Source organism: Osmia bicornis, chromosome 12 (genome assembly GCF_907164935.1).
Source record: "Osmia bicornis bicornis chromosome 12, iOsmBic2.1, whole genome shotgun sequence".
NCBI lineage: Eukaryota > Metazoa > Arthropoda > Insecta > Hymenoptera > Megachilidae > Osmia > Osmia bicornis.
The window spans coordinates 8584869-8612848 of NC_060227.1; the positions used below are offsets into that span (position 1 = coordinate 8584869).

General features: G+C 39.7%; 1 protein-coding gene and 1 non-coding gene across 2 annotated transcripts in view; one reads left to right on the plus strand and one right to left on the minus strand.

Annotated features, from left to right (window-relative positions):
- LOC114878208 (disabled homolog 2-interacting protein) overlaps positions 1–27980 on the minus strand; it is a 214863-nt gene that overhangs the window by 164440 nt on the left and 22443 nt on the right. The gene's annotated exons all lie outside the window — the stretch shown is intronic.
- LOC114878224 lies at positions 20334–20483 on the plus strand. The gene has a single exon (XR_003789713.1). It is a non-coding gene; the product is annotated as a U12 minor spliceosomal RNA (small nuclear RNA).

Sequence of the window (27980 nt, forward strand, 5' to 3'; positions counted from 1 at the left end):
TTATTCTATTTTTCCCTTTTCTGACGAGTGACCTGATTTTTCATGGAAAACTTCTATTTCAGTTCACCTCGCAACTGACCTCGGTTCTTTGATCGCTATCTGCTCTTTTATAGCAATTCCATTGAAATGAGAGAGTCACGGGTGATTGACATCACGAATTTCACCCTCGAATCACGAAACCGAAAGGTCTGAAATAAAAAAAAAAAGAAGCTTGCATATATTGAAAAATAATAATGTAACTAACGAAAATATAAGGGAAGTCGCAAGTTTCCCAGAAGCGAGGGAACGAACGAGCGAGATCGGTCCAGGGAGGAGGCCGGCTACAAAGTCAGCGTCGTTCCGCGTCGACATCCCTTTTAGCCTTAGCCGCCGGCTATACATAAACTATACACAGGCGGTTGCAAAGGGAGTGGAACGGGGGTTGGATGGGGGGCCGACAACCCCGTGTGTCTCGTCTACGAGCGAGGGGGGCTCGTTCGTTCGGGCATGAAAATTCTGCACCCCTCGTTGCACAGAATCATCCCCCATCGATCGACCTATTCCGCCCCCGTTGCTTCGTGTCGTGGATGAGAACGGAGGGAGCGGCGAGGAAAAACGGGGAGGAGAGAAGAAAAAAATATATATATATATCGCGTCGACGATGACGATCCGCGGGATACAGACCGCTACGTAAACAATTTAATATTCACGCGCGATGAGAGCGTAGAAAAGAAGAAGGCGGTCGTCGTCGTGTAAGGGGAGCCCTGACGCTCTTACGATTAATGAAACGTGGTTTAATCCCCTACACGTACGCTCCGTGGAGATTCCACGAAGAAATTCTAACGATCGGTAGTTTCCAAGTTTAAAAAACGCGTTTTCTATTCTCGCTTTTCGCGGTTCTTTTGTTGACAAAGGGATAATATTCATCATTTATCAAAATTCACAAGAATTTCTAGGTAGAATACTCTAGGAATCAAGCAGAATCGTTAAAGAGCCATTTGAAGCCAACAATTCGAAACCAACATAAATTTCCAGCGAAAGTTTCGCGAACAATGGCGAAACAATTTTGTAACAAAGCGTAGATGGTATGCTAGCCGAAAACATAGAGGACAATGTGAGGGTACAAAACGCATTCTGACCAACGGTATGATGTATTGCACACCCTACGGTTGTTAGAAACTCCCCTTTGGACATCTCTCTGGCGAGTCTGACCATCGGTACTTTAGTCGAGAAAATTTTGTCAGAGCCGAAATTAAAACTGAGTCTAATTAGCTTAAAATCCAAGAAAAATATTCTCCCATCTCCATAAATTTCTCATGAAATATTTCTTTCCCGAAAATGACTAATATCCAGCGAATCTGTGTTAAAAATAAAAGGAGAGAGAACGAAGAGGGAGATTTTCGTGACACGTACGAGGGTTGGACACCCCGAAAATCTCGTTGAAATAAAACAGTCTGAAGGGCAAATGATACACGCGCAGCCTCCGATTACTCGTTTCGTTTAATGCGCCAGCCTGGAGGCGAGAAAATTCCCTGCCACCGAGAAGCAAAAAAGCAAATGGAGTCATGAAATCGCGTTAGGTACGCGTTGAACACGGATCTAAAAAAAAAAAAACAAGAGAGGTGGTTGCTTTTCATTTGCATGCGGACCACAGAACGCATTGACGTTGATTGAACATTTTCTCTCTCGTGCGTGAAATAACAACGAAAACGGCTGCTTTCTAACTACTTGTTCCACGGATAAAGAATTCTAGGAAGACGGCAAAGAGTGGCCTAGTTCTGTTCGTTTCGCAAAAAAGGTTAACGCGGATCGAGATTTTTGCCGAACCTACTCTCGTCGGTTCGTTTAAGAACGAGAACGAGAACGAGAACGAGAGAGAAAGTGTTGTTGAAAAATCTGGACGTACGAAAGTAAGGGAAATCTGTGCAAAATTCGATTCTATACATGTTTCTTTAAAAGAGTACGCTCTTATTATTTTATACCCATACTCTATAGTGCCTATAGATTTTCTAATTATTACTAATTCAAATCAATTTTCAAATATAATGTGAAAGTTTACAAGAAAATATTGTAATTGCCCCACTTTCAAAACATGTTAATAATAGAACTAAAACTATCATTAAAACTATTTGACCTACATTTTTCATTACACAGTTTCTTTTATAAACTGAACATTTATAAACTCAGAACCATAAGCACATAGTTTTGAACAGGTTTCCCTTAAACGTAGATATCGGTTTAGGAAATACTCTAGTTTTCACATTGGAAAGTGAACGAGAGCCAACAACTATGGAGCGTTGTCGCTCCAAGTTGTTTAATGGAACAAAAAATTGCACCACGTTTAATATGTAATTAGAAATAGTGTACGTACAATATCAAGCATAATAAGAAAAATAGTGATGCTTTCCCTATACCTATAACAATTTTTCCAAGAGAATCTTACTTTGCTCGATACAGGACTCTAATTTACATTTACCACAATTTTATAATTGGTAATTTCGAGAGGAACGAGGAATCAATCAACGTCAATAACAACTGCTGAGAAACGATAGCATTTCATTTGCAAACCTTTGCAGTTTTCGATCGGGAAAATATTTCCAACGAGGGTGAAATCAGGGTAAAGGGTGTACACGATGGAGGCGCGATGATCCAGCCAGTTATTCGGTAATAGGAAAGGGCAAATGCAGACGTAAATGTCCCATGGGAACGTCCGGCACGCCATAAAATGAAGATTTATTCGCTTCCGATGTAACACCGCCTCCCTATCCGCCTATACATCGTCAATAAATTATAACGTTCCTGCAGATGACACATTACTTTTTTTTTCGATTGAATTCTGATAATACAGAGATTCCTTCACCTTCTCGTGATATTGTATAATTTATCATATGAATATAAATCATGTATCATAAAAAATATCATGTATCACAAGTGTTTTTACTTTTAATTAACATTTTTCTCGAGAGTAACCTGATAACAAATTAAGATAAGTCTAGAAGCTAAAATATGAAATCCAATAGATAACGAAGGATCTAATTAAAGCACTAATTATTAACTCTCTATATGGCAATCGATAAAACTGAAGTAATTAAAAAAACTTGCTACTAAAAATAAATGATTTCTCTAAACTAATATAATACCAAAGTTCCATTTCTACCATTTTCCATCCTTTATAGGTATTTATTTTTCCAATTTAACTTTCAATTTAAAACTGAATCTACCTACATCCGATACTGGTTATTCCGGTAATAACGAAAAGAAGATGAGCTTTTTTCTGTTATTTCTCATCGAGCCACACGTATCCCAGGATAGTGCGTCCACCCGTGCCACAGGCGCGGCGATCGTTTAATCATCGGCGTTCCCTCGTTTAATCGGTCATTACACAATCGCATTATGCCCGTCGATAATCGTTCATCGGTCAACCACCAGCAGACCGGGAAAGACACGAATTTCCACGCGACAGTAATAGCCAATCAAGTTTCGCGTTCGTGATTAACCGATCGGTTCATCTGTCGTCGTTTCGTACGTTCGCGTTATCTTATCGTTCGGATTACATAGTTGAATATCTCGGCTATCGATTGCTGAGAGCGCTTTTGTCAGACATACGAGGCCTGCAACCTGGTCAACGTCGATTCAGGTGTCGATCGAGACGAGCTTCCGTTCGATATGAACGGAAGGGAACATTCTACTATAATAGAAGCTTTCGTATACTCAGGTATTGTTGCGTTTCAAACTCTGTGTCGCTATTGATACTTCGAAAGCCAACAGTTCACCAATTCTATGACTTTTCTAATTTTATATTTGAAAATTTTTGAAATAGTTATCGTTACCAGTGTTCCTGCGCCAATTATCGATAGCATTTCGAATCTAAAGTAATAATTAGGAAATTAAATGATCAATCAACGATTGAAGCGCGATAAAATACTAATGTCCAAGGGTGTTTGACCTCGTGTAAAAATTCCTCAGTGATTGAACTGTTAAAAAAGTTTTCGAATGTCAATCCTGCCGATCGAGAAATACCTCGATATTATCGACCCACGCGGCTCCGCTCAGTCTCGATCGGCGAGATTCATTTAATTAATTGGACGCTGCGTGACGCATAGGTGCAGCACTCGCGGAGCGTGTGTGTCGGTTGCGTAAGCACCAACATCGTTCGTCGAGAAGTTCTTGTATCGAGTATCGAGAGCTATCGAAATCCGATCGAATCGCATTCCTGCACACTACACGCAGGTATCGCCTACTGGGAATCGCCTCGAGTTCGATTCATTCTTACCCCGACGTGTCTTCTCATCCTTTCCTCCATTTCCTTCTTCTTCCTTGTCTCTTACATCGATCGAAATTGCCACGGAGAAAGGTGAAAGCACCTTCTCTTATCGCAATGGATTACCATGCGATCATCGACGTCCTGTCTTTGGGTAGAAATTTGATTCGTACTTTTAGATATCTTGATTCTCGTTTTCCAGCGCGTGCCTCGGAACTTGAGTAATGATACCGATCGTGATGGCCGGTCGAGTGGCGGTGGGTCCGAAGCGACCTCATAAATTACCCGCTGCAAAGATGGCTTGCGATTCGATGTGGGACGATAGCGTGGGATGATAATTTAACGTGGATTTCAAAATGATAATGAAATCCTTATTCGACGTTTAGAATGACGCGTTCTAATTTCGAACAAGCAAATCTCGAATTTCAAATCCCCAAAGCGCCTGGAGGAACACAGCCCCTCTCGGATGTTCCTTAAATTCAACTCGCGTTTGTCTGAAGAACGGCAGGCGGTGTCTGGGTAGATTCCAGCGACGAGTAAATAAATCCGTAATGGATACCGTGAGAAACGCAAAGCAACAAACGATGCGTGTACACGCGTGTCTGTAACGCAACGCGCAGGGAGCCGGTTTGTACACCGAAGCGTATCGAAAGCAGGAAATCCGACATCGAGACACCCGGTACACGTAAACGCCGTTCCGCGCCCACACGTGTTTAGACAGATCACTCTTCGACGCGAATTCCCTGGAGCGTGACCTCTCACGCGGCTACGAGCGTAAATCAGTCATCCAGATGCGATATTTTATGATAATTATGCCGGGACTGTCTTCGCTCCCTCGTCTCAAATTCATCCTTTCGAATGGTGTGCTCGATGGAATATCTGAAACTTCGCAGAACTGCAGAATGGAAGTGTTCGCTTGAAATGCTTGCGAAGATTGCGAAATTATTTCGGCAGATTGGTCGCGGTTACGCTTTACCGATTAACCATCAACTACTGACGTTTGATGCACACTAATTTTTCATTTGAAAATAATATAGAAAATTAATTTTATTTAAATATTATATGCACGAAGGTTCTGAAATTATTTCTGTAAAAAGTTTTGTACCATAGGGTTCATCCCGTTTAGTAATGAATAAATAAATAAATAAATACGAGATGAAACATAATTTAATATACATGCATTCTTTATCTCGACAATAGGCAACATACATTCCAGCAAAAATATCTTGATAAAATTGATAAATTAAAATAAGAAACTTGAAACCGATCATGTTTACTAGTTTGGTAGTTCTAGTGTTAAGAACAGGTGACAAGATTTTTGGAGATTTTAAGATTAGGAATTATTGAAAATAATAAAGGCTATAGGATAGGAAAATAAATTCAGAGTATTTTTTTAATTACAATTTCCATCATTGAAGATTTTCGAAGAAAAGTCCCCTTTAATTATTCCATTTATTCTCGCTTGTACCAGGTCGACCCGAGGACAGTTAATTATATCCGTTGAATGGAAAGAAAATCTTAAGGGAAAGAGTTACCTAAAAAGTGGCAAGTGAAAGGATGAAAAAGCGAACGGACACAGGACGACATCGGCGAGGATAAAGTTCTCTGGCCGTAAAGTTTGTTGACGTGCGGAGGGCGCACGAATCATCGGCTCTCGCAATTAAAAGTGGAAATCTCACCGGCTTTCGGTGTGCACCGGTACAATTAATTTTTCCCGGGGTTCGACGGCGCTCGGTTAGATTTTATTTAATTACACCCCTCTTTTCGTAACTCTCCAAACCACCTCCCCCCTCCCATTTCCTCCGACCTCTTTCAAGTTCCGTCGAGACGAGGCTCGTCCTACCTTTCGTTTCCTTCCTTCCGGCCAAGACAAAACCGTGAAATTAAGGACGCAGATTTTCATTAGCGGTCCCGCGGACCAGTGATTAAAGGATCGCTTTCGTTTCGCGGTTTCATTTTTATTCATGTCTTCTCAGCCCGTCCTCCTCCTCCTCCTCCTTCTCCCCATGACTTTCCATTTCGTCCTGTTAAACGTTCGTTATCCTCCATCGTCAAACGCGACACATTCTCTCCCTTTCCACGCACGTGTATACATATTAATCGGGGAATTAGCGAAACTGGTTTACGTGCCTCTCTACTCCCTCTCTATTGTGCAGAAAATACGGTAAATATTCATATCCATCGGCCGGCGTGGAGAGTGTAATGTAATATTGCTTTTAATTATGGGACTTTTCGCTTCGATTGAATAAAGATATCTGAAATATCGAGTTCCTGCGATTGCTTGTACCTACGGTTAGTTTTCGTGGAAATATTTTTCATTTGAAAAAAAAAAATGTAAATAATTTAGAAATTTAAAAAATAAAAGACTGAAACTACTACAGGATAGTTCGATAAACTTCCAATTTTACTTGCACGCGTCAGCAAGGTACTTTTATTCCACACAATCTATCCTTAACTGGATCGTTCAATAATTATCAGCCAACCCTGTGCAGCCTATAAATACACCCTTAGCTCTGATTCCAGCCGTTCTCCTTGAATAGCATGTCGTGTTTCCGGCCTAAGAATAATGAAACTGGATCGTCGATACTTGCTCGTCGTATTTTATTCGATAATAGGAAATGACACAAACGGAGCATCTACAAAAGCAGTGATAAAGATAGGAATGGTCATGCTGCGACTTGGAATTTGGAAAGGTGACAAAGTATAAAGTGTATTCAATGAGGAAGTTTCCTCGAGGAAACAATAAGACACGTGTTACTGATCGAACGTGAACGGTATTCGTAATGGAAAATCTACAGAGTTTCGATTGTAAATGTTCGCGGATCATTAAGACGGAAGCGGCTATTTAAATGACCCATTAATGAGGAAAACGCGCAAAGATTTTCTTTAATGAAACTGTTCTCTCGCGTCGATAAATTTCCACACCCAAGGGGTTATCGATTTAATTAAGCGTTCATTAAAATGTAACGCAGTCGATAAAGCGTCTTTTAAAATCACTCGATGCGTTCATTAGTTTAATGGTTTTTCGCGTAGCACGTTCGAAACGCTTGGGAGCCGAGCTAATGGAACCGATTTCATTGCGAGACGAAAATTGCAATTGCTTTTTTCTTTTTTCCAGATTTTTCGTGGGAATCGAGAGCGATCCATTGTTACCCACGTCTACATCACTGCTATGTACGTGGGATAATATTTTTATCAAGATTTCGTTAGCCTCTTTAACGCTGGTTCACAGCTTTACGGAGTACATTGTATAAAAATGGTGTAAATTGCGAATAATCTGGTCTACGATGCGTAACATTTCAGAGAAACAAGATTAAATCGTGTCGTAATTAAGCGAAGCTGAATGAAATATTTCTTTTATCGCGGATTATTAAAAGTAATTCATTATAAATTTATTTTATATTTTTTCCTTTTCCATTCACCTGTTAAATATCAAACAAGAAATTTTGAAACCTAGAAAATCATAAAATTGTATGAAATTTTTTTTAATTTAACACTTTAACTTTCGTTACTAGTATGTATTTAATTTAATGACTATCTAATACGTCTTCGTACTTTTATAGAACTTAATTTGACTGAACTTGTTGATTCATTTGCTCAAGATTAAGCTAATCTACGAGGAGGTAGATCATTACAACCTACGCGATACTGAACGTGAGAAAGTTTATTGTGAAAGAAACAAAAGTGTATTATGAACGTCGAGATTCAACGATCATTATCGATATTTATCCTCCACTCCTTTGAATTACCTATTAGGGAAACGTCCCATCAATTTTCCACGGAAATTGAGTTAAATGAAGGTACTTAGAAAGAAATCTTTTATTTCATCGAATAGTGGGGCGTGATTTGCGCAAGCATAATATCGCTATCGTCTTCTATAGAAAAATTAATTTTCCACGCAAGTGGAAATCTCGCCTCGTCATCAATTAATAATAATTAATTTTAACCAAACAATCAGGCAATCGAGTAGGGAAAGAATCAACGCGATCCACTTTTTAATAAATTAATCCCTCGGAAAGGATAATGAATTATGCATCGTAAATAATTCATTAGTAAGTGAAACGTTAAGCTTGGCAATGCGTTTCTGCGAGACGATAGTCGAGGGTGTATTCGCAATTCGAATACTTGCGGTGTGTTTCATTACATACCTGGGAACCTGTGCGAGCCCCTTGCGCGTTAATATCCGCCGAACTGCTGGGAAATTGCATCCCAAAACGCGTGGATAATTAATTATCGCTCTCTGATCGGCCGTCGATGAGAAGCCTGGTAATTGAAGCTGATGCACGGAGCAAATTATAATGGACTTACCTGTAACAGAAGAAACACAAAGCAATTAGTAGGGTTTATAATTTCATATCAGTATCGCGTGAACATTATGATATATTTATAACAATGTAACAACTTGTTTCAATTAATAAATTTTTTAAAAAACAATACTATTTTATTATTTGATTGCACTTTTATCAAAATTTCAGAATTTGGACTTAAACTTTACTGTTCTACATATAGGTACCAAGAATTCCTCCGGAAGGTCGGCGACGCACGGAACTTGGATCATGTTCCTTCTATCTCGATTCTATCTTCTATAACTTACAATTAGTTAAATTTTCGGTCGGCAGTACTATTAAATGTCTATATTTATTAAATTTTACGAATTAATTTATTACCAACGCACACATATAGCAAAGAAAGGGTTAAGAAGTGCGGACATTTCAAACGGTGAGAAGCAATTAAACCTGGTCACGACTCATCGATTACCATTTTTCAATCGATTCATCGTTTCATCGTATTTGCTAGAGCGATGTTTACACATGATGGAAAATAATTCCCGTTAGAGGACGCCAACTGACCATCGTCGGTCCATTAGCGTAATGACGACAATATTGCTTTCAGGACATCGAGACGGTCCAGTCGTTCGACGACAAAAACCGTAGGTGGGACGGTAATTAGACGGTAATTACCATCGGTGAATATCGCGTCGGATTAATTGGATTAATTAGAGCCAACCAATTGCAACGCTTCTGTCACCGCAAGGCAGCAGCCTTTCTTTCGTTCCTCGAGAGCAAGGGACAGAAACGACCGTACTTCTGCCTCGAACCGAGCCAATGTTTAAACAGCAAAGGCCAATTAGGTGGTTGTGCATAGTAATTAATCACCGTCATCGCGGACAATAATTCGTATTCGTTGCCGTGAAAGGTTCGTGTTCGTTGGTGAAGTTTGCGGTGGTCGTTTAAAAATTCAGCCTGCTCTAGTTTCTACATCGATCCGGACGAAAATTCGTGGCAAGACTGAAATATCTGCTCCCATGACGAAAAACGCGATGAGAAATTTTTCAGGAAAAAAGATTCTACCACGTATCTATTTTATTTTATTCTCTCCCTTTTTTTGGAAGAAGCAATTTTTAAACTTGATAGAGGGTCTTTTTCGTCGAGCTCCGAAACAGTTCTCGGTCGACGGCGAAATTGTATAATGAGCCGGGAAATCGTTCAGACGCTCGTGGAAAATCGACTCGTTTTCCGGCGTCTCGTTTTCCGTAATTTCTTCTAAGTTTCTTACTACAAATTGCCGGCTCGAAGTAAGTAAGTAAGTAAGTAAGTAAGATTCTTCAGCCGTAAAATGCAACCGTCCATGGAATGGATTTCCTATTTATCTCAATGGTATATTATTCTCAACTTTTTACTAGCTAATTATCCGTGAAAAAGAAATTGAAAAGCCACAGGGTGACGACCTCTTTAATATTTACAATGAGCGACGAACGAATAATTTTCTATTAATTCCACGTAGAGCAGAGAATTACGCATGTCAAATGAATGACAATTTCTGTATGTAATTAAATTTTATACCATTATTACCTTTACGCTTTGCGCACCGGTGACCGCTGTTACCAGCCGACTGTAAAATATTCGTGTATTAAATAATAGGGAGCGCGACGCGTCAAACAGATTGAAAATAAAAGAAAGCATACTTTTATGCATTAACATAAACGCACCGATGCGATGCAAGAATTTTTCTTTGATCATCCTTCAGAATTCTAATTGCAAACACGTTAACTTTGACCATCGAACAAAAACACATAATTTAATAAATTATTGATTGCATTTTAATTTTCTCTGTTGACCCTCTAAAAATCACCTTACAAAATCAAAGAGCGTAGTTGTTATAAATTTTAGCAGGTATTGTATTTGTTACCAGAATCAAGCGTAAACACCTCGATCACGCCCTTTTCTGTGCGTGGGTGGTCTCAAGCACCTGACGAAACTGTTGCCACGATCTTTTACCCTGTTATCAAGATCGGTCGCGTTATTCTCTCTTAATACCGATTAGTATCTCGCGTTGCCCAACGCCTCTCATTGTATTCACGGGTAACAGCAGCAGTGTTGTAATAGAAATAATCGTTTTTTCTTTCACACGAAAGCAACGTGTCAATGTGTTTTTACAGTCGTAAAACTCTGTTCGTCTGGGGTGATTCTAATTGATGTAAGCATTAATTATGCGACTTGTGGTTACTATATAAATTAAACGTAATTACTTTTCTTGATTGAAATAATCGGTACAAAAATCTACCCTTCTAGCAGCGAATCAAAATCAAAAGATTATTCGCATATTTCATTCGTGATTTGTCCACAACGCGATACACAGTTAAGATAATTTTATTTCAAGCAATGTATCAACTGTCCTTCACCTTTGGCAAGCACTTCAAGGATTCATAGTCATCGACGATGATGCACGGACCGCGTGAGTCACTCGGAAATCTCGAAAATATTAACCCGCCCCCGAGGTACAAGCCATTGGAAAGTGAACAGGTGTCAATGTGCACGCGTGTTGCACACGGTGCACCGGGAATGCAGTTCGAAGCAGCGCGGCGCCACATAGGAGTAAAGCTAAATGCCAATAGTCCTGGGATCGATATGAAACACGTTCAACTATCTCACGATCTGGCCACGTGAAATGTATTTACACGAAATGAGCTTGTGATTAATGATCCCACTCGCTTAGACTCTTTGTTCGGATTCGAATATATTCATGAGGGAGGAAAAAGGAAGAGGGTGCACGCGAGTCGTACCAGAGAAGAGAAAAAGAATTCTTGAAATTGTAAAAAATTGACAATTCTTTTACTTGTCCTCTTTGAAATCGCGCAATTTTTCGAGGCTATCCTGAAAATGGGCACGCGTAATAAGACACCTTGTAAGAAGAATCATTATGGATGCGATTGAATCATTTGTAAACATCGTAAAGTTTAGCAACGATCTTCGTAAACATCTTTGACCGAGGAAGAAAAATAATCCATGCTGGTGAAACAACAAATTTCACGTTGGGCAACGTGACACGAGCGTGTGCAGCATTTTCCCGCGCATAAATTTCCTCTCGAAAACGCTTGGGCTAACGATAGAAAGACGCATCGCAGCTCGTAAGTAACATCGCGAAAACGCTTACCAGATCGCGATCTTACGTCAAACTTTCACCGGGTAATAATGCGATCTCGGCCATCCCGTGTTTCGTTTATTTACGAATAATCGGTGTCGCCGAGGTTCTTCGATTTATTTATGACTCGATTACTCCGTCTGGGACCTCGCTGAAAATCCCGCTCGTGACGAAATTTCGTGTTCCATCGGCGAAAAATAAACAGCAGGATGAAGAACCGTGTGTCGTGTTTGCGACACGAGCTACGCTCGTTGCCTGGAATCGCACCTAATTTACGCTTAACCGGGCAAAATGTGCCGCGTTACGTAACCGCGGGTTATTACCACCGCGGAACTGAAACGGAGAAACAGCGAATTTACCGAGCAGCGACAAAATGAAAGGGGAAGAACGAGCAGAAAACGTTCGAACTGAAGTCTAGTTCCCACGGCACGATCTGCTCGATTCACGCGAGCTGCGCGCCGATTTTCATTGAAATCTATTGCTCTCGAGCGAGATAGGAAAAATTGATATTTCTCTGTAAATGCCCACGTGTGAATGACACCTACACCTTTCGTAGCCTCTCGGTATTTCTATGAAACTTTCATCCCATGGGAAAAGATATTTCAACGTTAATTGCACCCTTAACGCGTCAATTACCACAGTGATATCCTCCCTTGCATAATTTTCATAATTTCGTCTAAATTTATTAATTTTCCATCCACGTCAGTTATAATAATAAGAGGATATTAATTTGCACAAGCGAATAGCAATTTTGAAACCTTCGAAGAAATTACAGAGTAAAGAGACTTAAGAAATCGGTGATTGCAACTAGTCGCCGATTGGCCTTATCTATCGTGACTGAACACATTAATAATCCTGCGTCTAATGGACAATAGGTAGGTCTGGAAATGATCGAGGAGGCAACCTGCTACCGTAATAACGGGTTGGAAATGGCCGGCAGTTTGAACGGCGTCATGAACATGCACACGGTGGCAAACCCGATGGTACAGCCTATGTTAACAATGGGCTCATTAAGACCGTTTATGCAGCGACTGTAAAACTCTATATAGCGCGCAATTTGCGATTAAATGTAATTTATTCGTCCAGAGTGTAATACCGTGTCTAGTGTCTACAAGGTGATCGTCGACTATTATAAAGAACTGCGTTACAGTTAATCGAGTTCGTCCTCGAGTTCTACCAGCAATTCAATTAGCAGACTGATTATTATCAACTCTAAACTAAAGCCACTTTTTTAGCTTCCAAAAGATATTTTTACAGACGAAAGAATTGCAAGTTCGGTACATTCGCGAAATTGTTCGTGCAATTGACGCGATATCATTGTAAATGGATAAAGGTCTGTCTGGGTTACATTTACCATAATTTTCTGTTTCACCTGAAATTTCCTGGCCGAAAAGATTGAACCGATTTACGTCAGCTCTCAGGAAAGCGTTTAACCGTACAACCAAAGAAGTTATCCTTGGGTCACAAGCCCGTTAGATCCGGTGAAACGATTGACGTACAATTAATTGCATAATCGCAACGTTCTTGGGAAATACGGAACCCATGGACGTAGGATAAATAGCAATTATCGGTGTTGGAAATTATGTATTTCAGAAAATGATACAGCGATTATCGTTAACCCATTTCAGTCCATCATTGACATTCTTTTATCGTATCAATTTACTATGTCTGTACAGAAGTTCATGTATAATTAACATATGCAAATGATCTTAGAACTCTGATTAGTCTGTTTACTCGATCATAAAATGAACGGAGGAAATGAAGTAGGAAATATTTAAAGCCACAAAATAAATTCGCCAATTGTTTCAACGTTTTGATGGAAACGAGCGGTTTCGTTGGGCGAAAATTCCGCGGCAAGCGTGAAATTTTATTTCCGTAACAACGCGACGGGAATGTTCGATCTCGACGCTTTAATTTCCAGCGGAGCCGCTTTCGAAGCCGCGACAGCCGAATTCAGCGGGGACTCGCGGCGAAATTGATTTTCGAAAATGCGTCGTTTGAAGGGTTGCCAGAACACCCGGGACGATATTTTTCACCCACCTTTTTTCGCACTGTTGCCGATTCTATGACATAACCGATTGAATTCGCGCGTTATGGAAACGATAAATACGCGTTCGCAGGATAATAGATTGCATTTTCGAAGGCAATTTTAAGAAATACATAAACGAAATAACGTGTCCTTTTTTTGAGCATTGGTTTGAAAAGAATAGCGACAGATGATGTTACAAGTATCAGTCTCGCTATGCACCCATGTATCTAGAGAGCTTCCTTGACCACTGTACAGGCGATCGCATCACGCCAAAACGGCATGCATGTGAATGAGACTCGATTATTCCAGAGGATGAGTAACGTCGTCTGTTTTGTATGCAAAACGGTGGTCCGCGCGTTAAACGACGCCGGGCATCGCGCGAACGCGGTGCCACCGCGCCGGGAGGATCCTCGGGAAAACAATAATCTCTCCTACAAGCCCAGTTATTTTAACGGAACAGGACGCGTTTTCGGATCCATGATTGGCTCGTGAATACGAGCCGCGCGAGCAAATTAAATTCGAGCATTACTCGTACTTCCTGAGAACCTAATGAAACACTTGGCGATGATAAAGTGGCGAAACGGAAGTGAAAAGCTTTTGTAACCGAAAGTCGTAGCAAATAATCAACAGCAATTTTTCAGGAATTATATTGTGATATTTCAATTAAATTCGTTCCTTTTTTATTTCAATAAAAGGAGCGGTTTCTATTTGAAAATGTACAATTATCTGAGCTTCGAGTTTATCTCTGAAAATTCTTTAAGTGCTCCGATAAACAATCGCGTAAAGTTACATAAAAATTAATGCGTGTCATTAATCGAACATCTCCTGTTAGTCATTTGATACTCGAACCATTAAGTTTGTTCGTTAAGAGGTTCAAAGAATCAAGGAGTTGAACGTCCGCTAAAGCGTGTGTGCCTTACATACGGATCGGATTAAATTAATTTGATTCAAGTTGAGTCTCTATCGTAATCTCGTGCTCAACATTCCGGAATGAAAACAAGATGGCCCTTTAAAGAGGCAGGCTTGGATTCTTAACGAGCCACGAGTTCAATGGATAAACTCGAAGGTGTCTTAAGGTCAAAATTAACCCTTTCACTATGGTTCTTTTAATCCATTAACTGCCAAATTTTTATTTTGGATATTTTTATTTAACATTTTATTTAATATAATCCTATTGCAAGTGATTAAAAAAAGTCCCCATTTGAGGATCGCGGTAGCAAATGGGTTAAACAATAAATACCTTCGCGCGTTTGTATAAAATAATTTCATTTACTTTATTGCAATAAAATTATTCTTTTCTTCCTTCAAAATGGTGCCGATAAATCAGAGTTGTTTATAAGGATTCTTTGTTTCACCGGAAATATTATGAATTTCAGTGGATGCTTTACTAGGAATAAAAAAATGACCACGTTGCGAAGAGACCACCTTGCTAGCCACTAAGAACCCTGGTATCAAACCGGGATGAAAAAGGCCGACCAGTGACAGACCCCCATGAAAACGAAGATAATCCATTGAGCAACATCTTCTGTCAGGCTCGAAAAGTAGCCAGCTTGTTTTACCTGTAATTGCTGCTGTGTGGTCTTCGTGAAACTGACAAATCTGTCAGGAATGTCGGTTGACCGTTGAATTTATTTTTGGAGAGATAAATATACAGTTTCTTTTTTGAAAATATGAAATTGAAATTGATGAATGTAATATAATTAAAGATTCTTAAATTTTTCATGAAATACAATAAAATACGTTAATTTATTTAATTTCCTTCTTATTGTTAGTAATATACCCATTCCAAATATTAGCCCATCTACTCTCTTCCAAAGTAATTCCTTTGATACATATTAGAAGCATTGATTTAGATAATTGCTTTCGCAGGGTATTCTCCTTAAACCCTAATAAAAGCTAATTAGCGTGCGTCCACTAATTTGTAGTCCGACGCGCGGCTGATCTAAATCACTGAAACACGAACGGTAGTCTAATTGATAATTGGTAAAGATGGGTGGAGTGTTCTACAGAGAAAAGGCACCCTGAATGTTTAATGTCTATTGATTAACCTAGGCTAATTTCTTCAATTCTCATTCCGAATTGAAACTTCTCAGATTTATTCTGCCACCAGTTCACTGAATTTTAAATTCTTCGTGAGACTATATAAATATGATTAAATAATATAGAAGCTACTGTATAAAATTACTCTATCTTTAATCCCCTTATTCGAAAAGTAGCAAGACTGAAAAAATTCTACATCGAACGACAGATAATTCATTTTATTTTATTTTATTCTATTTCATTTTAATCGAAACCTTTTTTCGCTGTAATTCAACTGAATACAAAGGATACTTACTTCTATTCTTCGGTTCGAATTGAACTTGTAGAAGACCAAAGGCGAGCAATTGTTGCGTTAAAATCATTTCTCAGGTGGTCGGTGGACGAACGAAGAGCGCTCGAAAGATGTTGAAAAATCTTGCCGCCGCCGTTCGTCGGTGGACTCATGAAGAAGTCGTTACAAAGAAAACCCTTTTCTCCTATTTTTACCACTCCGTGTCTATGACCCTCGACGTTATCTATCTCCCTTTTTCTTCCCACCTCCTACTTTTTTCCGAGCTTTTGTTTCGAGGTAAAGCCAGCGATAACGAGCGCACCTGCTTTAAGCTTGAGAAACGAGCCGAACCGGCTGCCCTTCCACAAATAAAATTACACCATTTACCAGGCGGCATTTTTAATATCATCATCCCCGTCTTCCACCTATCCGTCTTCATCGATTTATCTACCGTCATTTCCTTCTGCTTCGAGGATTTTAATACCCTGGGAAAGCGGCGGAAGATCGATGCGTTGAAAATTTCTTTTCCAAACGAAATTCAGGAAAAATTTAATTATAATAGAAATTCATTCGACACAATTTTCAGCCAGGAAGATTCTTCGAAAACGTAAAGAGGGTGTAATTCGGCGGATAAAAAGGGTAGGCGATTTGATTAAACGTCGTGAAAGGATCCGGTGCGTTTGCTTCGAACAAGAAATCCTCTGGCAAAGGAGAGACGCGAACCTTAGACAAACGGTAATCACGGCAAAGTGATTCACTCGTGCCTGCTGGCAACTTTTTAAAACGTTAAGACGAGTACAAGGTTAGGCCGGCACTATCCACGGCAACGATCTTTCCAAGTTCATTAACGCCTCGTACGTGGGTTAAAACGAGTCAACCGGACCTACGTAGGCAGACTGACGAGAAACCTTCTCGAGACCGAAAAACTAAGATACACGTCGGATACACGCCAACGCCTGTTCACCATCGCTCTTTACAAATTATCTCTTCGTAACCTGTTGCTTTATAGTCTTTCTCAATGTCTATCCTGTGCCATTGACAAGTAATAATTCGGCTTTATATAGAAATATCTCCTTCGATTGTTTCTTGATTCGACGAATTATTCCGAAAAAATAACTTACTTTCGTTAAATAGAACCCACGCCACGGGAGGAATAATATGGTCATTTAGAGATTTCAAAGTATAGGATTAAAATCATTTCTTAAAATATTAAACAATGCGTTCTAAGTTAAAAGAGGGTCTCCTTCGTTATTCCTCTCGACGAGTTCCTTTTCTTCTCGAGTGGCCCGCCGGGCAAACTGTCGATACCGGCGAACGAAAAGGATCATAATTATCGCAGGAACTTCCGTCTTATCCGTTGTCCCAGGCTCCCTCCATTCTTCAGGAAACTCTGCAGCCCATTATTCTAGCGGAATGCAAATCCAATACAAACTACCGTGCAGTTTCCACCCTCGTGTCCTCTTAATCCTGACCGAGGAGGTCCCTTTAGGACCTCGGAATGGATGCGCGGACGGAGAAGCCGAGCAAGTTGCTCGCGTAAGTAGCTGATTGTCGCGAGGTTCCGTAGGACGTACGAGATAGCAATTTTCGAGGTCAAAAGTGGACGATAAATGCGCGGTAAGTCACGAATCGAATTCATACGACTACCGTTCATTTTCTCCTTGACTTTACCCGCAATGAAATTTTTAATTATCAAATCACTTAATTGCGGATCTTGAGATCCTGTTGGTCGTTAGGTGCTCCCTTTTCCCTTTTCTTCGTTCTTATTCAAGGGCAGAAGTTTCGCAGGAACCGATGGAAAAATCCATTCGTCGATGGACGGTGAACGGAAGACGAAAGGGTAGAAACGAGGGACAAGGGTTCGGGTGCATAGATGCATTCGATGGGTGGCAGCAATCGATACGAGAGCCCCGTATGCCTCTGGACCGTTTCGAATCGATCCCCTTGAGAGTTATTCCGCGTTCGTTTCGTTTTCAACCCCTGCTCCTCCCCCTATATCTGTGCGCGCGAATAACCGGCATACGTGCCGCTAACTACCCTCCTTCTTTCCCCATGCGTAAAAGGCTGGCGGGCCGGGCCGACGCGACACTGCGACGCATTTTACACCGGTGCCATTGTAACAGCCGTAACGATAATGCGAGCGTGGCTGGAAAATTCGCCGTATTACACCCGAGTCACGTGCTTTTAAGCACTTCGATTGATATCGACGCTTTGGAAATAACTCACCCCCTTCGCTCGGTGAGTTCGATCAATTTTCAAGCTGACAATAGAACGAAAAATTCGGGGAGAAACGAAATCTGTTTGATGAAAATATAGAAGCATCGGCTGGAAAATTATAGGATACTCTATATAATATATTTGAAGAGTTTCCTTGGAACACTGGTCGAGTCGTTTGTTTAATAAGAATTTAGTAAACTACAGTTCTCGCGATGCGGAGGGAAATACTAACGAAGGATTCAACAAAAGAGGGGACCGTTTTAATATTGCACGCGACGACAAATTGCACCCTCGTTATTTGGGCTGGCATCGCGCCTGGCATCTACGCTCCAACTTTGTCTGCGAGCACGAGGAAACGTGTTTTCGTACCGACTAGTCTGCGTTAGCTTGATTAAGTAAGCATAAGTGCGCGACGAAAGTACGAGAAGAAGGAAAAATAAGCTTGTCCGTTTATTTTCTCGTCTCTGCTCGGCTGCGTCGAGCGAATAACAAAGAACGAAGAGGATGACACCGGTTCGCTAACATATCTTTTCGTTATCTTTACTTCAGAATAAAGAAAGAACACGTCGTTTCGTTATGGCTGTATAATTTTCCTTAATCAAATTCTCGACGAATAACACGCGCTCCTATTGATTCGATGAAAAAATGGAATGGAAATGGCAAGGAAGAGGAAAACAGAGAGCAAGAGTGCGAAACAAGAGGGAACAGGTACTAATGTGTGTACTTGGGCTGACAGAAACGCGAGATACTGAGGGTCGAGCAGAATGGTTACGTGTTCGAAACAATGTCGCAGGTTGCACACAATGTGGGCACCGACGGGGTCGCGCGAGGGATTATTCGGCGGTTCGTGGGATGCATAGGATCCCTGAAGGGAGCGGAGGACAGATAATTAGGGATGAAGGGAAAGAGGGGGGGGGGGGGCAGAATCAAGCGCTTCGTGCACAGAGAGCCGAGCGTGTGTTTCCTAGAGAATTGTATGCCTTCACCCCACGCGGCTGTCATCGGACTGCCAGAGACACATCGGGGTTAATTATGGCTCCGCGGGGCTGCGTAATCTTCCTTTGCGATAAAGGTGGAACCCGGCAAGAAGAAAGCCAAGGATGAGTTTGCTGGCGTTGGTTACAGCTAGAGGATGGATAAGATAGCTTTGATTCGAAGGGGAAATGGGAATTAAAAGTGGAACTTCTTATTCTTTGAAGTAAGAGGCATTGATGTAAGTAGATAAGGGTGGGTCTAGTCATTTTTATCTCACGTCGGTTTTATATTAATAAAAATTAATATTTTGTGTGTTAAAATTTGTAGTAGATAAATAAAATTGACCGTGTTACTTCATTTTGCAATTTTAATTATCAGTGCACGCCTATCTTGTATATTTAATATGTTTCACGGCAATTGGATGAACGTTTAAAATGAAATTCATTAGCGAAGGATTGACACGGGTAAAAATGTGTAAAAAATCACAGTAGAGAGAGGTTCGTGTAAAAAATACCAGGCCAGCCGTGCAATTTTAATAAGCACCGCGCATAATGAACCTAATATAATTATGGGACGTTCATTACGGTATAATGAAACCATTAAAGTTCGCTTAGCAGCTTCGTCATCTTTGCAGATGCCCTTCCATCTTTAAAGATGTCTTTCTGACAGAAGACCCTGGCCCCTTTTCATTAAACAAATTCGCCATCCAAAGTGAAAATTCAACGATTTTGTAAAAAAAAGGTATATATCACATTAAATATACACTTCGTTATCGATGGCTTTATTGAATTCTTTTTTATATATTTAACGCAGTAAAAATTTGTCTAATATTCGTAAATAATTGTAAAATTACAGAATATCAAAGTGGGTGTCTTATGACTTTCAAGCAGCAGTGTATATTTAAACAGATTGCAACTGTTCGTTTAATTTTTATATAAATAAACTATTCAGGTGAAGCTTAATATCGTATTGATATTTTAATTGATAATGTTTTTATAATATGCAACAGTTTCATTTACCCGCCAGCAGAATTCTAGTACCTCACCGTATCTAACAGATGGCGAATTATCTGAACCTCTCTCTCGCAAGCAAAAAGCAACCGTACAGCTTGATATGGCTGGAAAAGGCGAGAAGTAATCGTGCCTTAAACTAATGAGTAAGGAAAATATAGAGCTTTGGTAACGCTTAGCGATGCTAATTAATAAGCGACCATATTTTTGAAGGGGCAAAGGTCGTCCCATGGCAGCGCGAACTACTTTTTCGCGTAGCCGGGTGAAGCGATCTACCTCGTAATCCAAATTTCAAATAAAAATGCAGAAATTAAGTAATTAATGTTAACAGTCCTCAAAACTCCCTTTTAACTTACATTAATAACACATTTTCTCGTAATGTCATATAAGCAAAGAACTGCAAATATTTATGCTAATTGCAATTCTTATAGAAAAAAATAGGTAAAAAGAAATGGAAGCTGCTTAGATAGCAGCTTCTCACATATCTATTTAGTTTCTCATGAAACAAACGATCAATCACACACTGTCGCGTTTATTAATATATATTATAATTGCATAAATATCCGCAGTCTAATAATTACGAGTACGTTCAGAGGTGTGTGACGTTATCCAATCTAAAAGATTTCTAATTTCACTTAATAACCACCACGAATACTCTACTTTCGTTCTATTTATCTCATGATCGCGCTGCTGTTTCGTAATACCGTGCATAATAATTTTCGTGCTCGGGATTCCGTATTATCTCATCGTGTACATGACTCACGCTATTCGCAACACAGTGCACGCCTCGGCTAATCTAAATAAAAAACATCCTTCTGGGTGGTACAACAACTGTTCATGCAGAATGCGTTACACGCCATCGTCGATAAACAAACGTGTGATTTTTTTCATTCATCGAAACTGTAACATCTGTTCGTGCAAATAATTGATAAACCGGTGCAAATCTTATCAGGAGAGTTATCAATGAATCGAAGGAAAAATTAAGTCCCCCTCCCAGAAAGTAAAAACAGCTGTCAGAAAATGTTTTAATTCCTCGGTGTTCCGAGGTCGAAGACCTTGGAAGAGGGATCGAAATCGATGACTTTCGTAGGAAATTCTTCGACTAATGCATAGGGTGAACAGGCATGCATATTCCCGCTACATAATTACACAAGGGTTGGCCATACTTTTATCTCGTGTCACCCCTAGGTTTACAACCAACGACGATGGTAGCTGGAAAGCTTTGTAACGCGACTCGCAAGCTCCATTACGAGCGTGTGCGTTTGTCAGGGAAATATCCCTGAAGAGGCCAGACACTCGGTGAACCTTTTCTCAGTCTACGGCCCTCGCTTCGCTGTTTAATACATCGTGGCCATACATTTCTTGCATTCTTTATGAATGTACCTGCTGCGTCTGGTTCACTTAGCTATTTACGTCTTACGTAAAGACAATGTGAGAGGGTAATACAGGGTACACTCGCGATCGAATCAGCCTTCTCTAGAGACAATGGCGATTCTAAAAATCTTAATTAAGAAATTTGCTGTTGCGAAAATGAAGTAGAGAATGGCAAAAGGCACACTGGTGACAATAATAACACGCGTCTGCCACTCGACAAAGGTATTCCAATTTTCAAGTTTCATTCAATTTTTCAACGAACAAGCGTTCCATATTCAGCCTCGCAGCGGCTCATTGTTTTAACCATCTTCTCATAAAAGATAAGAGTCATTAGTTCCAGCGTCACGCTCTCGATCTTTGATAGAAAACAAAATTGAACAATTCGAATCTGAACTGATTACCAACTAACAGAAGAACTTTGGATCGATCCTAACAAAACGTTACGCGCAATGCCGTACGTGGAAGCGCGTTTTATCCGCCTTTCTCATTTGTATTTAGCACGAATCCACTGGTTTATCGGCCTCCATTTTGTCAAACGAAGAACGTGCAACGCAGAAATTTCTTGATAAGCAGTAGTCATGATTTACGCGACCCTATCTGCATGATCAATAATTTCATGCGTGCAATCTCGCTCTTTATGGTGGATCTAGCGAACGTTATCGTTGCACACAATGTAGACGCAGTTCGCGATCATCCGCTATCATCCCCCGAAATTCTAGGGGTGACTTCGCTCCTGTTGGGGCTCTAAGGGCCATCGAACAGCGGAGAAGCCCGTGTCGGATAGATAATGGGTTTGATCAACGAGTACCGTGCAGAGTTCGATTCTGAACGGAACACCCTTCAAGCTAATAAAAAATTGCTGATCCAGCTCGTATCATGAACGGGTTCGAACAGGGTGGTGGGATTTAATTACTATGATAATCGTAAATTTTATGTGATCGTAATTTAATTTTTAGTAAAAATTTGAATACTTCATTTGCTAACAGAAATTTACTGAAATTTAACGGTACATATTGTAAAATATTTAGTTCCTTGCAATTCAGTTCTTGACTAACGATAAGCGTTCTCGTTAATTAAAAAGTAAAAGTAATATAGGAAAATAATTGCAAATATTTCAACCTTATACCTTCAACAAACATTTGAACAATATTCTCCATGATATTGTAGAAAATGAAAAGTTGACTTGGTCCTATTGTTACTTTCGAGAAAGCACATTACAGGAAGCATCAGATAGCGTTATCAGAATAGTTCATGAACACACCGTGCTAGAACGCAAATCCGTGGAAATGATTTTACCCAGGGGGTTTTGAAAATGCAACTGCAGCAACCACGAGTGCGATCTTTCCAAAAGCAACGTGCCTCTCCAGTCGGATCCACGGCCCCATGTGCATACTCTTTCGCATACATTATGCATGTATATTCATATGGGACTTCGTACGGGGTGCAGAGTGCAAGCTTAGAAGGGTATTTCGGCATCACTGATTGGACGGGATCGGACCTTTCCCTGTTACGTATGCACAATGGAATCAAGAGAGAAGGAAAAGCTGACTGGACGTTTTTTGCGGAAGCTGGAGAAAATGAAGCTCGGTTTAGACGGATGATACGGCATAACCATGGCAAATAATAATTCTTCCAACGCCAAGATCCCATTGTCGATGGACAATGAAAGGGGATGGAACGGTATTCAATTCAAACGGCATGGATCGCGTTCTTTTCTATTATGTATTTTCTATGTAATCTAATAATTTATTAAAAATATCTACTTTATGGTATAATAAAGAGAAATTTGGAAAATAATACATGGCTAATGTGATATCTTAAGAATGTTAAAATTTGTAACAGTGATATAATAAAGCTAGTCCATTTTTAATTTTAAAAAATAATGACAGTAATCGTAAGATTAACAAGCGTCGAATAACCGTGACGCAAAGAGTTAAAGAGCAATTTTCATTTCACTCGGTTGGATATTTAGGTTCCGTCGAACACTCGACCGCAAACTCTTGCAGTTTTTATTACGAAAATGCTCTGCTCAAACGTATTTCCAAGTACTCCGTGAAACCGTGCACCAATTCCAAGTACTTGTTCTACATAATCAACAATTTATTTCTTCAATATCAATCACGAGTTCCGAAGAACGAACGGGTTACATTGTCCCGCGTTTCGTAAACGTTTTGTTCACGCTGGATGAAATGGAAATTCATCGTCGATACCGGATACGATTATTATCCTCCGATTGTCACGCGATAACAGCTGGTGAGAAAGTAATTTAAAAAGCCGATGAACCGCGGAATTGCTAGCAAATTGGGAAACTTTCGTAATATCTAGAAGAAACGTTTCTCGCTGATTCCTTCGTCTTTCGATGCTCGATCAATTGGGGGGGGGGGAGTAATTTGAGGAACGAAATGGAATTGTGACGAGATTAAAGCCTCGCGAAAATGCTCTTTTAAATGGAACAAAACTCGCTAACTCGAAGAATCATCTGTCTCTTTCAATTTTATCTGTTAAAAATATATCAACCTACAAGAAATTATTTCAGCGTGAACAATTCAATTTGTCTCGACAAATTATTATGGATACCTAAACAAATTATCGAAGTTAGAGAATTATCAAATTTTTGTCGGCAATAAATGGAGTAGATATTTCTTAATTAACATTCCACTGAACTAGACGTAATCGATTGTTTTTAACTACCGATCAATTTCTTCCCCGTTACACCAAGTTCGCTGACTTGACCATGTCCAAAGTTAATTCTACTTTATCCTCCGGATTTAATTTCCAACTCTCGTAGCTTTTGCTTGGAAAACGTTTGTCTAAGCCGATCGTTCTTCAGGGATTGGCCGTTCTTTTCAGAAATTGCTTCCCTCTTGTTCGAGTTGAAAGCAATAGGGAAAGGAAAGGAGCTTGAAAAAGCTGGGGTGAAAGAGAAAGCGACGACAGTTTCTAAAGATCTATAATAGATCTTTTGCAAGTTTTCGCGTGCTAGTGCTAATCTTTCCGCTTTTGATTTTATGATTAATTCCAATAGAAATTAGCGTTAACGAACAAACGAAAATAATTCTTTAGATCTACAAATAATGAATCTCTGCAGATTTCATCTATTATACAAGATCAGATGGAAAAATGAGTTACAAAAGCAACATTGAAATTTGTCTTAATAAATGTATGAAAATAGTTTCGTTCCTTGTTTGGTTAATCAAAATTAGCGAGAAAATCATAACGTATCAGGATTGGAAGTTGATATATCGCTATACTCTATCAACGTCGACGAGAATTAAAAGTTTTGCCAATATCGACAGCAATGGAACTTTTGCTATATGAATAGTTTGTTAGCGGATACTCTGTTATCTGAACATACCAATTTTTCTGAACCCTCCGAACGCCATGCTAAAATCGCCTATACCCTTTCAAAATTCGTTACAAATTATTTATAGAAAGCACGGTTTTAATAATTCAGTTTATACAACTGAGATTCTCAATTGATTCGAATAATCAATTCCTTCGAAAAATACGATAGATCCTCGAAACGGTGCAAACTTCTCTGAAATTTTCACTTATCCATTTCAGAATCTCCAAGTCTACGAATTATGGCAACGAATTTCAGCGTCGGAAATGAAGGTCTAGCCGGTGTGCGAAAGCGATAAGGAAATAGCGATTCGGTTCTTTATCGGGTTTTCTCTGTTCCTCGTAAACTTCGTACAACCGCAGGAAAGAAATTTCCGAGTTTTCTTTCGAAATATACGATTCTTTCTTCCGCTGGACCCATCTGCTTTCTTTCGATCAATAGGGGTATACGATTCTCCCTTCGATATCATTTTACCAGCCACAGAAGAAACGATTTGAGAGTGTGATCAGAAATCAAAATACAACAGTGAGACAATTGAGGAATGAGATGGGTCAGCTAACGAGCTTATACAAAAAATTTAAAGCTTTTCGTGATAATTAGGACTTGATATTATCACGATGCTAATATCGTATTCCAGTATTATTACTTGCACTTGGCTAAACGCGGAAGTCTTCTAAGAAGCACAATGCCCGGTGCAAGTATCCCGTTTGCCCGGCGATACCTTTCATTATCTTCGTTATCACCGAAATGGAAAATTCATGGTTCCGGTTGGAAGCAGCACGCGGTGCTGCAACGAGGCGAAGCGTAGAAGCAGCACGCTGGCGAGAAAGCTTGATTAGGAGCTAATGAAACTTGGAATATCTTGGCAAAGTCTATCCAATCCGGCCCTCTCTCCTTCACCGTAGGGAGTTACGGCATAATTATGTCGTTGATAAAGCAACCCCTTTCCTCTTCGCCGCGTCTCTTTCTCCTGGAAACTTGACGATACCCCGGCGTCGCGTGTACGCGAACGTTTATTAAGCTCGCTTCGTCGATTACTCGTTGTCGATCGCCGCGTGCATTTACGATATACGTAAGTAACATGTTCTAGAAATTCCAGTCTGCATGATAAATCGTGAATTACCGCGGGGGAGAATCGATGGTGCTTTCAAGTTTCTCACTGATGGATGATGGAATGGATTTCCAGTGCGTCTGAAAGGAGATGCGAAATCGTGCCATGATCGATGTCTCCTATTTTCTTTTCTGTTTGCAAACTGATGCATTCTATTTGGGTTTATCAGAATTCCGATCGTAATGGCAATTCTTATAAGTTGCAATATAGAAATCGGCATCTAGACCGGGGCTCTTGAATCGTTTCATTTTCTTTTTTCATTTGTTTCAATTTTAAATTATGGTATAGACAGAAATGTTTTATATTTTTCGAGAAAACCACCCTTAGAGTTATTTATCATTTCAAGACCCCCACGATGGCAACCCCTTAGCAATTGGTTCTTTAAACGCCTCCCTTTTGGAATCCGTTCCTTTGTAGTTTTAATACCTGTGTTTGAACTTCCCCTATCCAAAATTAATGGTTCGTAAAGTTACTTCCGAGTGACTAGCTCAAGTCGAAAACTTGAGCATTCTTCAGTTATAAATGACCATCCTTAGGGTTGCTTACTGCGATTGGGAGTAATTTGTTGGAAGGGTTTAATTGGTCGAATTTTAACCATTTATTTTGAAGATTATTTAGGACTATAAATAGATGAGGCATATGAAAGCAGGGAGATTTAAATATTACAAATTGTACCCTTTTCAATCTGTTTCGTAAAATGAAAAGCTAAAGGTATAATGGAATATCGTGTCGATTAATTTCGTATTCATCGGAAAAATCATTCATAACGTTTCTGCGCGATTGGGAATGGTAATTGGCAGAAAGTGGGAAATTTCAGGTATCGCATTGCAAATCCTCTTATCGGGATGAATGGGATGAAGTATTCGCGAATTCATGCGATAATTGCGGTAATGTAGCAGATGGTTCGCGACAACATTAAACATTTAATCGAATTGTCGTTTGGTCGACTGTGTATTTATCACTGCTGTACACGGTGACGTTTAATCGATCGCCAATCCGATAAGCATCGAACAAGAATAAATTTCCAATTGAACAGCCTGTTTGATTATTCATGGACGTTCCATTTCTCAGAATCTTTCTAGATTTTTCACCAAAAAATTCTACATTCCGATTACTTTTTAATTATTTCATTACGTTACATTAATGACTTCTCAGTTAGCTTGACTTCTTCATTAACAGTGTCAAGTGTTGGAATTTTCGAATATTAGAATTTCAGAACTTTGAAATTTGAAAATTTTACAATTTTAATAACTTCAAATTTTAGAATTTGAAAATTTTATAACCTTATCAACTTAGAATTTTGAAATTTGAACATTTTAAAGCCTTAGCAATCTAGAATTTTGGAATTTGAAAATTTTACAGCCTTAACAACTTAGAATTTTGGAATTTGAAAATTTTAGAACCTTAGCAACCTAGAATTTTGGAAGTTTAAAATTTTACAACCTTAGCAATTTAGAATTTTGGAATTTTAAAATTTTAGAACCTTAGCAATTTAGAATTTTGGAATTTTTAAATTTTAGAACTTCAGAACCCTTGGAATCTTGGAACGACAGGAGGAAGCAGCACTGAAATAATGTACTTTCTCTATCGTCTCAGATATTACTGGAGAAATGAAATTTCTCCATTTAGATTCGACGAAAAATTGCATCTCGAGACTGATCCGCGGCTCGACGACAATTAATAGGACGTATATTGTACGTTCAATTTCTCGCTCGTTACTCGTCGCACTCATGCTCAATTGTTTCTTACTCGGTGCGGGTAACCGGTCGATTCACATAGTAGTTCTCGATCCCCTTCCGTCTCGTCCTTAAAACACACACTGGCTCTGATCTTTCTGTCTTTCTACTCAACACGATTGTTTCCTCCCTCTCGTCGTTCTCTCGTCTTTCTTTCTTCGTTCACCAGCATTGTTCACGGTGTGGACGGTCCATTAAGGGCCTAGACGGCA